The following is a 12,394-nucleotide window of genomic DNA, read 5'->3' on the forward strand; positions in this document are numbered from 1 at the left end:
CATGTCCAGCTCTTTGTAATGACATGGACTGCAGCATGCCAGGCCTCTCTGTCCCTCACCATTTCCCAAAGTTTTCCCAAGTTCATGTTCATTGCATCAGTGATGCCATCCAGCCATCTCATCCTCTGACACCCTCTTCTCCTTCTGTCCTCAATCTTTCCCAGCTTCAGGGACTTTTCCAATGAGTCAGCTGTTTGCATCAGATGACGAAAATACTGGAGTTTCAGCTTCAGCATCAGTCCTTCCAGTGAATATTCAGGGTTGATCTCCCTTAAGATTGACTGGTATTATCTCCTTGCTGTCCAATGTACTCTCAGGATTCCTCTCCAGCACCATAGGTTGAAGTCATCAGTTCAGCTATATGTTTACATATATCACTGTTTTTTGGATTGCCTTCCCATTTAGGTCACCACAGAGCATTGAGTAGTGTTCCCTGTGCTATGCAGTAGGTTCTCGTTAGTTTTCTGTTTTACATATAGAATCAATTGAATTTAAATAAATTGTGCCGGCCCCGGCGGCGCAGACGCGAGAGACGCCGGCCCCGGCGGCGCAGACGCGAGAGACGCCGGCCCCGGCGGCGCAGACGCGAGAGACGCCGGCCCCGGCGGCGCAGACGCGAGAGACGCCGGCCCCGGCGGCGCAGACGCGAGAGACGCCGGCCCCGGCGGCGCAGACGCGAGAGACGCCGGCCCCGGCGGCGCAGACGCGAGAGACGCCGGCCCCGGCGGCGCAGACGCGAGAGACGCCGGCCCCGGCGGCGCAGACGCGAGAGACGCCGGCCCCGGCGGCGCAGACGCGAGAGACGCCGGCCCCGGCGGCGCAGACGCGAGAGACGCCGGCCCCGGCGGCGCAGACGCGAGAGACGCCGGCCCCGGCGGCGCAGACGCGAGAGACGCCGGCCCCGGCGGCGCAGACGCGAGAGACGCCGGCCCCGGCGGCGCAGACGCGAGAGACGCCGGCCCCGGCGGCGCAGACGCGAGAGACACAACCGACCACTCGCAGAAGTGTGGTTGAGAGGAGCTACCCCACGCCCAAGGTCACGGCGGAGGCCGAGAGGAGCTGTCCCACATCCAAGAGGTGGTGGCTGCGCAGGCACAGGAGGGCCGAGAGGAGCTACTCCACGTTCAAGGTCAGGAGGGGTGGCCATGAGGAGATACCCCTCCTCCAAGGTAAGGTACAGCGGCTGCACTTTGCTGGAGCAGCTGTGAAGAGATTTTCCATGACCAAGGTAAGAGAAACCCAAATAAGACGGTAGGTTTTGCAAGGGGGCATCAGAGGGCAGACACACTGAAATCATAATCACAGAAAACTAGTTGATCTGATCATATGGACCACAGCCCTGTCTAACTCAATGAAACTAAGCCATGCCGTGTGGGGCCACCCAAGACGGACGGGTCATGGTGGAAAGGTCTGACAGAATGTGATCCAATGGAGAAGGAAATGCCAAACCACTTCAGTATACTTGCCTTGAGAGCCCCATGAACAGTAACAAAAGACAAAATGATAGGATACTGAATGAGGAATTCCCCAGATCAGTAGGTGCCCAGTATGCTGCTGGAGATCAGTGGAGAAATAACTCCAGAAAGAATGAAGGGATGGAGCCAAAGCGAAACAAATACCCAGTTGTGTATGTGACTGGTGATAGAAGCAAGGTCCGATGCTGTAAAGAGCAATATTGCATAGGAACCTGGAATGTTAGGTCCATGAATCAAGGCAAATTGGAAGTGGTCAAACAGGAGATGACAAGAGTGAACGTCGACATTCTAGGAATCAGTGAACTAAAATGGACTGGAATGGGTGAATTTAACTCAGATGACCATTATATCTACTACTGTGGGCAGGAATCCCTTAGAAGAAATGGAGTAGCCATCATGGTCAACAAAAGAGTCCGAAATATAGTACTTGGATGCAATCTTAAAAACAACAGAATGATCTCTGTTCGTTTCCAAGGCAAACCATTCAGTATTACAGTAATCCAAATCTATGCCCCAAACCGTAATGCTGAAGAAGCTGAAGTTGAACGGTTCTATGAAGACCTACAAGACCTTTTAGAACTAACACCCAAAAAAGATGTCCTTTTCATTATAGGGGACTGGAATGCAAAAGTAGGAAGTCAAGACACACCTGGAGTAACAGGCAAATTTGGCCTTGGAGCACGGAATGAAGCAGGGCAAAGGCTAATAGAGTTTTGCCAAGAGAACTCACTGATCATAGCAAACACCCTCTTCCACCAACACAAGAGAAGACTCTCCACATGGACATCACCAGATGGTCACTGAAATCAGGTTGATTATATTCTTTGCAGCCAAAGATGGAGAAACTCTCTACAGTCAGCAAAAACAAGACCAGGAGCTGACTGTGGCTCAGATCATGAACTCCTTATTGCCAAATTCAGACTTAAATTGAAGAAAGTAGGGAAAACCACTAGACAATTCAGATATGACCTAAATCAAATCCCTTGTGATTATACAGTGGAAGTGAGAAATAGATTTAAGGGACTAGATCTGATAGAGTGCCTGAAGAACTCTGGACGGAGGTTCGTGACATTGTACAGGAGACAGGGACCAAGACCATTCCCATGGAAAAGAAATGCAAAAAAGCAAAATGGCTGTCTGAGGAGGCCTTACAAATAGCTGTGAAAAAAAGAGAAGTGAAAAGCAAAGGAGAAAAGGAAAGATATAAGCATCTGAATGCAGAGTTCCAAAGAATAGCAAGGAGAGATAAGAAAGCCTTCCTCAGCGATCAGTGCAAAGAAATAGAGGAAAACAACAGAATAGGAAAAACAAGAGATCTTTTCAAGAAAATTAAAGATATCAAGGGAACATTTATTGCAAAGATGAGCTCGATAAAGGACAGAAATGGTATGGACCTAACAGAAGCAGAAGATATTAAGAAGAGGTGGCAAGAATACACAGAAGAACTGTACAAAAAAGATCTTCACGATGAAGATAATCACGATGGTGTGATCACTCACCTGGAGCCAGACATCTTGGAATGTGAAGTCAAGTGGGCCTGAGAGAGGATCACTACGAACAAAGCTAGTGGAGGTGATGGAAATCCAAATGAGCTATTTCAAATCCTGAAAGATGATGCTGTGAAAGTGCTGCACTCAATATGCCAGTAAATTTGGAAAATGCAGCAGTGGCCACAGGACTGGAAAAGGTCAGTCTTCCTTCCAATCCCAAAGAAAGGAAATGCCAAAGAATGCTCAAACTACTGCATAATTGCACTCATCTCACACGCTAGTAAAGTCATGCTCAAAATTCTCCAAGCCAGGCTTCAGCAATATGTGAACTGTGACCTTCCAGATGTTCAAGCAGGTTTTAGAAAAGGCAGAGGCACCAGAGATCAAATTGCCAACATCCGCTGGATCATGGAGAAAGCAAGAGAGTTCCAGAAAAACATCTATTTCTGCTTCATTGGCTATGCCAAAGCCTTTGACTGTGTGGATCACAGTAAACTGTGGAACATTCTGAAAGAGATGGGAATCCCAGACCACCTGACCTGCCTCTTGAGAAACCTGTATGCAGGTCAGGAAGCAACTGTTAGAACTGGACATGGAACAACAGACTGGTTCCAAATAGGAAAAGGAGTACGTCAAGGTTGTATATTGTCACCCTGCTTATTTAACTCATATGCAGAGTACATCATGAGGAACGCTGTGCTGGAAGAAGCACCAGCTGGAGTCAAGATTGCCAGGAGAAATATCAATAACCTCAGATATGCAGATGACACCACTCTTATGGCAGAAAGTGAAGAGGAACTAAAAAGCCTCTTGATGAAAGTGAAAGAGGAGAGTGAAAAGTTTGGCTTGAAGTTCAACATTCAGAAAACGAAGATCATGGCTTCTGGTCCCATCACTTCATGGGTAATTGATGGAGAAACAGTGGAAACAGTGTCAGACTTTATTTTTTGGGGCTCCAAAATCACTGCAGATGCTGATTAAAGCCATGAAATTAAAAGACGCTTACTCCTTGGAAGGAAAGTTATGACCAACCTAGATAGTATATTAAAAAGCAGAGACATTACTTTGCCAACATAGGTCCGTCTATCAAGGCTATGGTTTTTCCCGTGGTTATGTATGGATGTGAGAGTTGGACTGTGAAGAAAGCTGATCGCCGAAGAATTGATGCTTTTGAAATGTGGTGCTGGAGAAGGCTCTTGAGAGTCCCTTGGACTGCAAGGAGATCCAACCAGTCCATTCTAAAGGAGATCAATCCTGGGTGTTCATTGGAAGGACTGATGCTAAAGCTGAAATTCCAATACTTTAGCCACCTCATGCAACGAGTTGACTCACTGGAAAAGAGTCTGATGCTAGGAGGGATTGGGGGTGGGAGGAGATGGGGACGACAGAGAATGAGATGGCTGGATGACATCACCGACTCGATGAACATGAGTTTGAGTGAACTGTGGGAGTTGGTGATGGACAGGGAGGCCTGGCATGCTGTGATTCATGGGGTCTCAAAGAGTCGGACACGACTGAGCGACTGAACTGAACTGAAGCTGTTAATAAAGCTAGTGAGTGTGATAAAATTCCAGAACTATTCAAATAGCAGAACTATTCAAATTCCTAAAGGATGATGCCATCAGGTTTTGCATTCATTATGACAGCAAATCTGGAAGACCCAGCAGTAGACACAGTACTGGAAAAGGTCAATCCTCATCCCAGTTCCCAAGAAGGGTAGTTACTAAAAATGATCTAATCATCAAACAATTGTACTCATCTCTCATGCTAGTAAGGTCATGCTTAAAATCTTGCATGCTAGGCTTCAGCATTATGCAAACCAAGAACTTCCAGATGTTCAAGTTGGGTTTAGAAGAGGAAGAGGAATTAGAGATCAAATTGTCAGCATTCGCTGGATTATAGAGAAAGTAAGGGAATTTAACATCTACCTCTGTTTCATCAACTACACTGAAGTCTTTCATTCTGGATCATGACAAACTGTGGAAAGCTCTTAGAGAGATGGGAATACCAGACTATTTTACCTGTCTTCTGAGAAACCTGTATGTGGGTCAAGAAGCAACAGTTCGAACCCTGTAGGGAACAACTGTTTGGTTCAAGATTGGGGAAAGAATACAACAGGGCTGTCTGCTGTTACCCTGTTTGTTTAATCTATATGCTGAGTACATAATGAGAAATGCTTGGCCGGGTGAAGGAGAAGAGTGAAAGAACCCACTTAAGACTAAGTATTAAAAAAACTAAGATCATGGCATCCGACTCCATTCAGTTCAGTTCGTCTCTCAGTCCTGACCAACTCTTTGCAACCCCATGAATCACAGCACGCCAGGCTTCCCTGTCCATGACCAACTCCTGGAGTTCACTCAAACTCATGTCCATCGAGTCGGTGATGCCATCCAGCCATCTCACTCTCTGTCGTCCCCTTCTCCTCCTGCCCCCAATCCCTCCCAGCATCAGAGTCTTTTCCAGTGAGTCCACTCGTCGCATGAGGTGGCCAAAGTATTGGAGCTTCAGCTTTAGCATAAGTCCTTCCAATGAACACCCAGGATTGATCTCCTCTAGAATGGACTGGTTGGATCTGCTTGCAGTCCAAGGGACTCTCAAGAGTCTTCTTCAGCACCACAGTTCAAAAGCATCAATTCTTCGGCGATCAGCTTTCTTCACAGTCCAACTCTCACATCCATACATGACCACGGGAAAAACCATAGCCTTGACTAGATGGACCTTCGTTGGCAAAGTAATGTCTCTGCTTTTTAATATACTATCAAGGTATCCTTCCAAGGAGTAAGCGTCTTTTAATTTCCTGGCTGCAATCAGCATCTGCAGTGATTTTGGAGCCTAAAAAAATAAAGTTTGACATTGTTTCCACTGTTTCCCCATCTATTTCCCATGAAGTGATGGGACCAGATGCCATGATCTTAGTTTTCTGAATGCTGAGCTTCAAGCCAACCTTTTCACTCTCTTCTTTCACTTTCATCAAGAGGCTTTTTAGTTCCTCTTCACTTTCTGCCATAAGGGTGGTGTCATCTGCATATCTGAGGTTATTGATATTTCTCCCAGCAAACTTGATTCCAGCTTGCTCTTCTTCCAGACCAACATTCCTCATGATGTACTCTGCAAATAAGTTAAATAAGCAGGGTGACAATATACAACCTTGACGTACTCCTTTTCCTATTTGGAACCAGTCTGCACAGCAAATTGAAGAAGGCAATGGCAAGCCACTCCAGTACTCTTGCCTAGAAAATCGCATGGACAGAGGAGCCTGGTGGGCTTCAGTCCATGGGGTCACTACTACTCGGACGTGGCTTAGTGACTTCACTTTCACTTTTCACTTTCATGCATTGGAGAAGGAAATGGCAACCCACTCCAGTGTTCTTGCCTGGAGAATTCCAGGGATGGCGGAGCCTGGTCAGCTGCCATCTATGGGGTCACACAGAGTCGGACACGACTGAGGCAACTTGGCGGCAGTGGCGGCGGCACAGCAAATGGAAGGAGAAAAGGTGGAAGTAGTGACAGATTTCCTCTTCTTGGGCTCCAAAATCACTGTGGATGGTGACTACAGCCATGAAATCAGAATTACTTCTTGGCAAGAAAGTGATAATAAACCTAGACAGTGTGCTGCAAAGCAGAGACATTACTCTGCTGACAAAGGTCTGTATAGACAAGGTTATGGTCTTCCCAGTGGTTATGTTTGGTCGTGAGAACTGGACTGTAAAGAAGGCACAATGCCAAAGAAATGATGCCTTCAAACTGTGGTGCCAGAGGATTCCTGAAAGTCCCTTGCACAACAAGGAGATCAAACCAGTCAACCTTAAGGGAGATAACACTGAGTATTCACAGGAAGGACTGATGCTGAAACTGAAACTCCAGTATTTTGATCATCTAATTCGAACAGTCAACTCATTGGAAAAATCCCTAATCTTGGGAAAGACTGAGGGCAGAAGAAGAGAGCATTACAGGATGAGATGGTTGGATGGCATCACCGATGCAATAAACATGAACTTGGGCAAACTTTGGGAGATAGTGAGGGAAAAGGTAAATAACAGGGAGGGAACACAGCCCCACCCATCAGCAGAAAATTGGATTAAATTTTACTGAGCCTTCCCCCCTCCCCATCAGAACAAGACCGGTTTCCCCTTCAGTCAGTCTCTCCCATCAGGAAACTTCTATAAGCCTCTTATCCATCTCTATCAGAGGGCAGACAGACTGAAAACCACAATCACAGAAAACTAACCAATCTGATCACACGGACTGCAGCCTTGTCTAACTCAAACTATGACCCACACCATGTAGAGCCACCCAAGACAGACTGGTGGAGAGTTCTGGCAAAACCTGGTCCACTGGAGAAGTGAATGACAAACTGCTTCAGTATACTTGTCGTGAGAACCCCATGAACAGTATGAAAAGGCAAAAAGATAGGACGCTGAAAGATGAACTCTCCCCAGGTCGGTAGGTGCCCAATATGGTACTGAGATCAGTGGAGAAATAACTCCAGAAAGAATGAAGAGACAGAGCCAAAGCAAAAAAATACAATATTATAAAGTAAAAAAAAAAAGTTAGTCAATCACCATTACTATTTAAATCTAAGAGTATGGATCATCTTTCAGTTGAAACATTTTTTTCTATTATGGATACACTGAGTTACATTGGGCTTCCCTGATAGCTCAGTTAGTTGGTAAAGAATCGGCCTGCAATGCAGGGACCCCAGGTCCATTCTTGGGTTGGGTAGATCTGCTGGAGAAAGGATAGGTTACCCACTCCAGTATTCTTGGCTTTCCTTGTGGTTCAGATGGTAAAGAATCCGCCTGCAATGTGGGAGACCTTGGTTGGGAATATCCCCTGCAAAAGGGAAAGGCTACGCACTCCAGTATTCTGGCCTGGAGAATTCCATGGGGTCCATGTATAATCCATAGGGTCACAAAGTGTTGGACACGACTGAGCAACTTTCACTTTCACTTGAGTTACACTGGCACCATGGTTTTAAAATAAAGGCAATGTACTTTCAAAAATTAATTTATTTCTGAAAATAAGTGAAATCACTCCTGAATACTGGGCTAAGTGTGTAAAATAATTTTGAAAATTCAGTAAATATTTATTCAATATCTACTCTTTTTCAGATACTCAAAAAAAGGTAATTGTGACCAAAACAAGGTGGAAACAGATTCAAATAAAAAATGCGTACTACACCCGGGGCAGATTCATGTCAGTGTATGGCAAAACAAACCAATATAATATTGTAAAATTATTAGCCTCCAATTTTTAAAAAATGCATACTATTACTAATGTCCCTTGGGTTAATAGGTGGTTTTATATATATATATAAAATTAATGTAGATATGTATGTACGTCAGTTCAGTTCAGTCACTCAGTCGTGTCCGACTCTCTGCGACCCCATGAATCCCAGCACACCAGGCCTCCCTGTCCAACACCAACTCCCGGAGTTCACTCAAACTCATGTCCATCGAGTTGATGATACCATCCAACCATCTCATTCTCTGTCGTCCCCTTCTCCTCCCGCCCCCAATCCCTCCCAGCATCAGTCTTTTCCAGAGAGTCAACTCGTCGCATGAGGTGGCCAAAGTATTGGAGCTTCAGCTTTAGCATCAGTTCTTCCAATGAACACCCAGGACTGATCTCCTCTAGAATGGACTGGTTGGATCTCCTTGCAGTCCAAGGGACTCTCAAGAGTCTTCTCCAGCACCACAGTTCAAAAGCATCAATTCTTCGGCGATCAGCTTTCTTCACAGTCCAACTCACACATCCATACATGACCACGGGAAAAACCATAGCCTTGACTAGACGGACCTTGGTTGGCAAAGTAATGTCTCTGCTTTTTAATATACTATCTAGGTTGGTTATAACTTTCCTTCCAAGGAGTAAGTGTCTTTTAATTTCATGGCTTTAATCAGCATCTGCAGTGATTTTGGAGCCCAAAAAAATAAAGTCTGACACTGCTTCCACTGTTTCCCCATCTATTTCCCATGAAGTGATGGGACCAGATGCCATGATCTTTTGTCTTCTGAATGTTGAGCTTCAAGCCAAACTTTTCACTCTCCTCTCACTTTCATCAAGAGGCTTTTTAGTTCCTCTTCACTTTCTGCCATAAGGGTGGTGTCATCTGCATATCTGAGGTTATTGATATTTCTCCCGGCAATCTTGATTCCAGCTTGTGCTTCTTCCAGCCCAGCGTTCCTCATGATATACTCTGCAGGGTGTGCATAAATATAGAATAACAAATATTTTAATTTTAAATACCTACTGATTTTCAACTGACAAATATTTCTCTAATTATAGATACTTTATGGTGTCTTGAAGCATAGCTACACATTATATGCAGTATATATAAACAACAGATTTATAAAAAATAACACCATTTTAAAGTAGAAATGTCCAAAGAGAATAAGCAACGCAGGCATACCAAACAATGCTCTCTCAAAGGGGAGAGAGAGTATTAGCTCTGAATATTCATTTATTTTTCAGACTCAGTATTTTTTAAATGTGTTAACATTGTCTTATAAAAATTGAACCAACAACTAAATGATCATTCTTTTCTTTTTTATTTTAAAATATAAACTTATTTTGAAATCAAAAGCAAAGTCTTTAGCCACTAACATTGTTCTGACATAAAATCAAGCCTTCACATATATCTCTGGTTTCTAAATATACAGCAAGGGAAATCTACCTTGCTTTTGCACCGTCATGACTTGGTGTTTATAACTGTTTCTTTCATTTATCAACCAATGTACCTTAAAAACAATCTAACTCTCTTTTTTATTATTAGATAGTTGATTTTAATTCAGGGGTAAAAAAATGAACCATTGTATTTTGTCTCATCCCAAAATATTCTGGGATGACCACCACTTTTATAATGTCAGTTATGTCTAATTGAACCTGTGTCAATAGGTCATATAACATCTTGGTTTCTGAAATGGAACTTTCCAGTTGGGTAACCATAGAAATGTTTGAAATTAAGTTATCTTAGGAGAAGTAATTATTTGTATAATTTGAAGTTCATGGATATTGCATATGAATGAATCTGATATTCAGACCCTTTAATATTGTGCCACTTAGACTCTTGAACTGGTAAGATGGTTTTGGCAGCATCCCAAGCTTCAGTGCAAAGGGTGTTAAGCATTTATCTATTCACATCCTAGGCTGAGCAACAAAACTGCTTTTGTTCAAAGAATAACTAACAGATGAGTAATGAAGCCACTTTCTCAAAGCCAAATTCCATCTTCAAGAAGAGGAGGTTTGGACTGTAGAGTTCCATCTAACAGCTATGTTGGAATTTAGATTTTCTAACAGAAGTCACAAAGCAACTGTTCTTTCAACCAGAATATTCTTTCTCAAGAATACACCAGCAATCCATGTAGCATTGTTCATCTGTTCAGTTTTTTTTTTTTTTTCAGAAAGTGCTCTTGAACTTGTGTTATATTGTAAGCTTAACCCCTAAAACAAATCAATATTTCCCCTGTTTATTGTTAATAGAGTTTCTTTTTATAAAAGTTTTTGAAAGCTGATAGGGCTTCTCTCCTATTGTTTTCTTTTGCTTTGCTTTTTTTTTAGATGTTTTTAAATGAATCATTGTCAAAGGAGTAAAGTAAAACTACAAAGGCAATTCCTTAAGGGTGTTGTTCCAAACTTAAAATTCTTACGACCATTACTCTGTTGTCTAAATAAATGTGCTCCATGATACAAACAGAATCAGGATCCATTCTTCATCAAAGTGCAGATATTAAGCTCCACTGAGGTGTGCTGTGAGGGTTAGGATTCTATCTATACAGTCAACATTGCACCTTTAGTTATCATGAAAGTACTCAGAGCTTAAAGAGGAGAAAGTTTGCACTAATGTCTGTGTAGCACCCTTCTTGGGTTCCTCCCAGCTCATGAGATTTCTCTCTTCTCCTAAAAATAAGAACCAACTTTAAAATAAAGTTACATCCTTCCTTCTTTGGGGGGACATCTGCAATGCTGCCCATATGAAAGTGTCAAGCTGGTTATGGATACAACTTTAGTTGTTACGTGAATTAACAGTGTTCCAGCCATAAATTTTTTTTTTTTCTCAGTCATCATCTTTGGGGAATTTTTAAGATTTATTTGTCTAATTTTATATACATTTTCTACTTCTTTTTCTATTACTTTTCTTCTTTCCCCAGCAGCTATTCTTTCTAATAAATTTTGGTTTTCACCTGATTATGTTACTTTTGGTGTCATGCTTCTACTAGGTGTCTTTCTTGTAAACTCCATCCTCCATGATAGTGAGCTGACTTCTCTCCAGGGTGAGAGAAGCAGATCAAGACCAGCTACCAGTCTTAATCTCTGATAAGTTAGTCTGAAATGCAAGCTGCTTTTCATTTTACTTGTTCCCTGTTTAGCCTGTTTCTTTATAGTCCACATGCCATTATTATTATTTCTCAATATTGAAGTTTTTCTCATAGCCTAGAGCCAGTAAAAGGATTATTTTTAGTTTCTACTTAGAAAAGAACTGTTTATTCACCCAGTAATCAGAATGTGTTTTGAACATGGCACATACAATGAAAATGAGAAAATAGTCTTGTCTTAAATCTGTAAACATTTTCAGAACCAGCACAGAAGAAGAGTCACTAGTAAAATTTATGTTTAAGGTCATAAATGGTGGATCAATGTATGAGTAAGAACATATGCCTTTTCCTTTATTCCTATAACCGCAGCACAGTTAATCTAATAATTTTTCAGTATTCTTTGAACCCTCAGGTAATGACTGTAGCTAAAGACAGGATATTAGGTCATCCAGTTATCTGATTTATTGTTATATATTCTACATGTTTGTATTTTCAGATTTTTCACTATGATGGCAGAAAATCTAGACCTGATTCTTAGGCAAAGTTTCTCTAACATTCAGTAGATTTATCTCTAACATACTTTCAGTAGTCTGTCATACAATCTTAGGAATTCAAAGTAATTAATTGGAGTAAAGCCCTGTATTTGTACATGCATTCGGAGTAATTAACTGAAGTGAAACACATGTATTGCTAATCTTGCATGCTGTGATTAAGATAGAAATAAAGACATCCATCAAACTAGATTACTTCTTCATCAAAGAGGCACAGAAATATCTCCACAGATGTTGGGCTCATTTTAATTGTTTAAGAGCCTCTCATATCACAGGTTTAAGTGAGGTACTATTTCCCTCCCATTAAAAATAAAATATGAAAGTATGAGAGTGTACTATTCAGATGTGAAAGGAATCACAATGCATTTAAAGGTCTCTTCACTAGTAAAATTAATTAAAGAAACAAAAAGCATGTGTGTGTTTATTGATATATTTCTCAGACTTAGGCACATAAACACAGATCTGAGAGGAGCAGCTGGACCCTCAAATCTATTACCAAATGTGTCCAAATCATTCTCTCTGATCTCTCTAAATTCTTTACTGAAAAAAGGAGTGGAAACTGT

Source organism: Moschus berezovskii, chromosome 2, assembly GCF_049115385.1.
Source record: "Moschus berezovskii isolate FMDL1 chromosome 2, NW_MosBer_1.0, whole genome shotgun sequence".
Lineage (NCBI taxonomy): Eukaryota > Metazoa > Chordata > Mammalia > Artiodactyla > Moschidae > Moschus > Moschus berezovskii.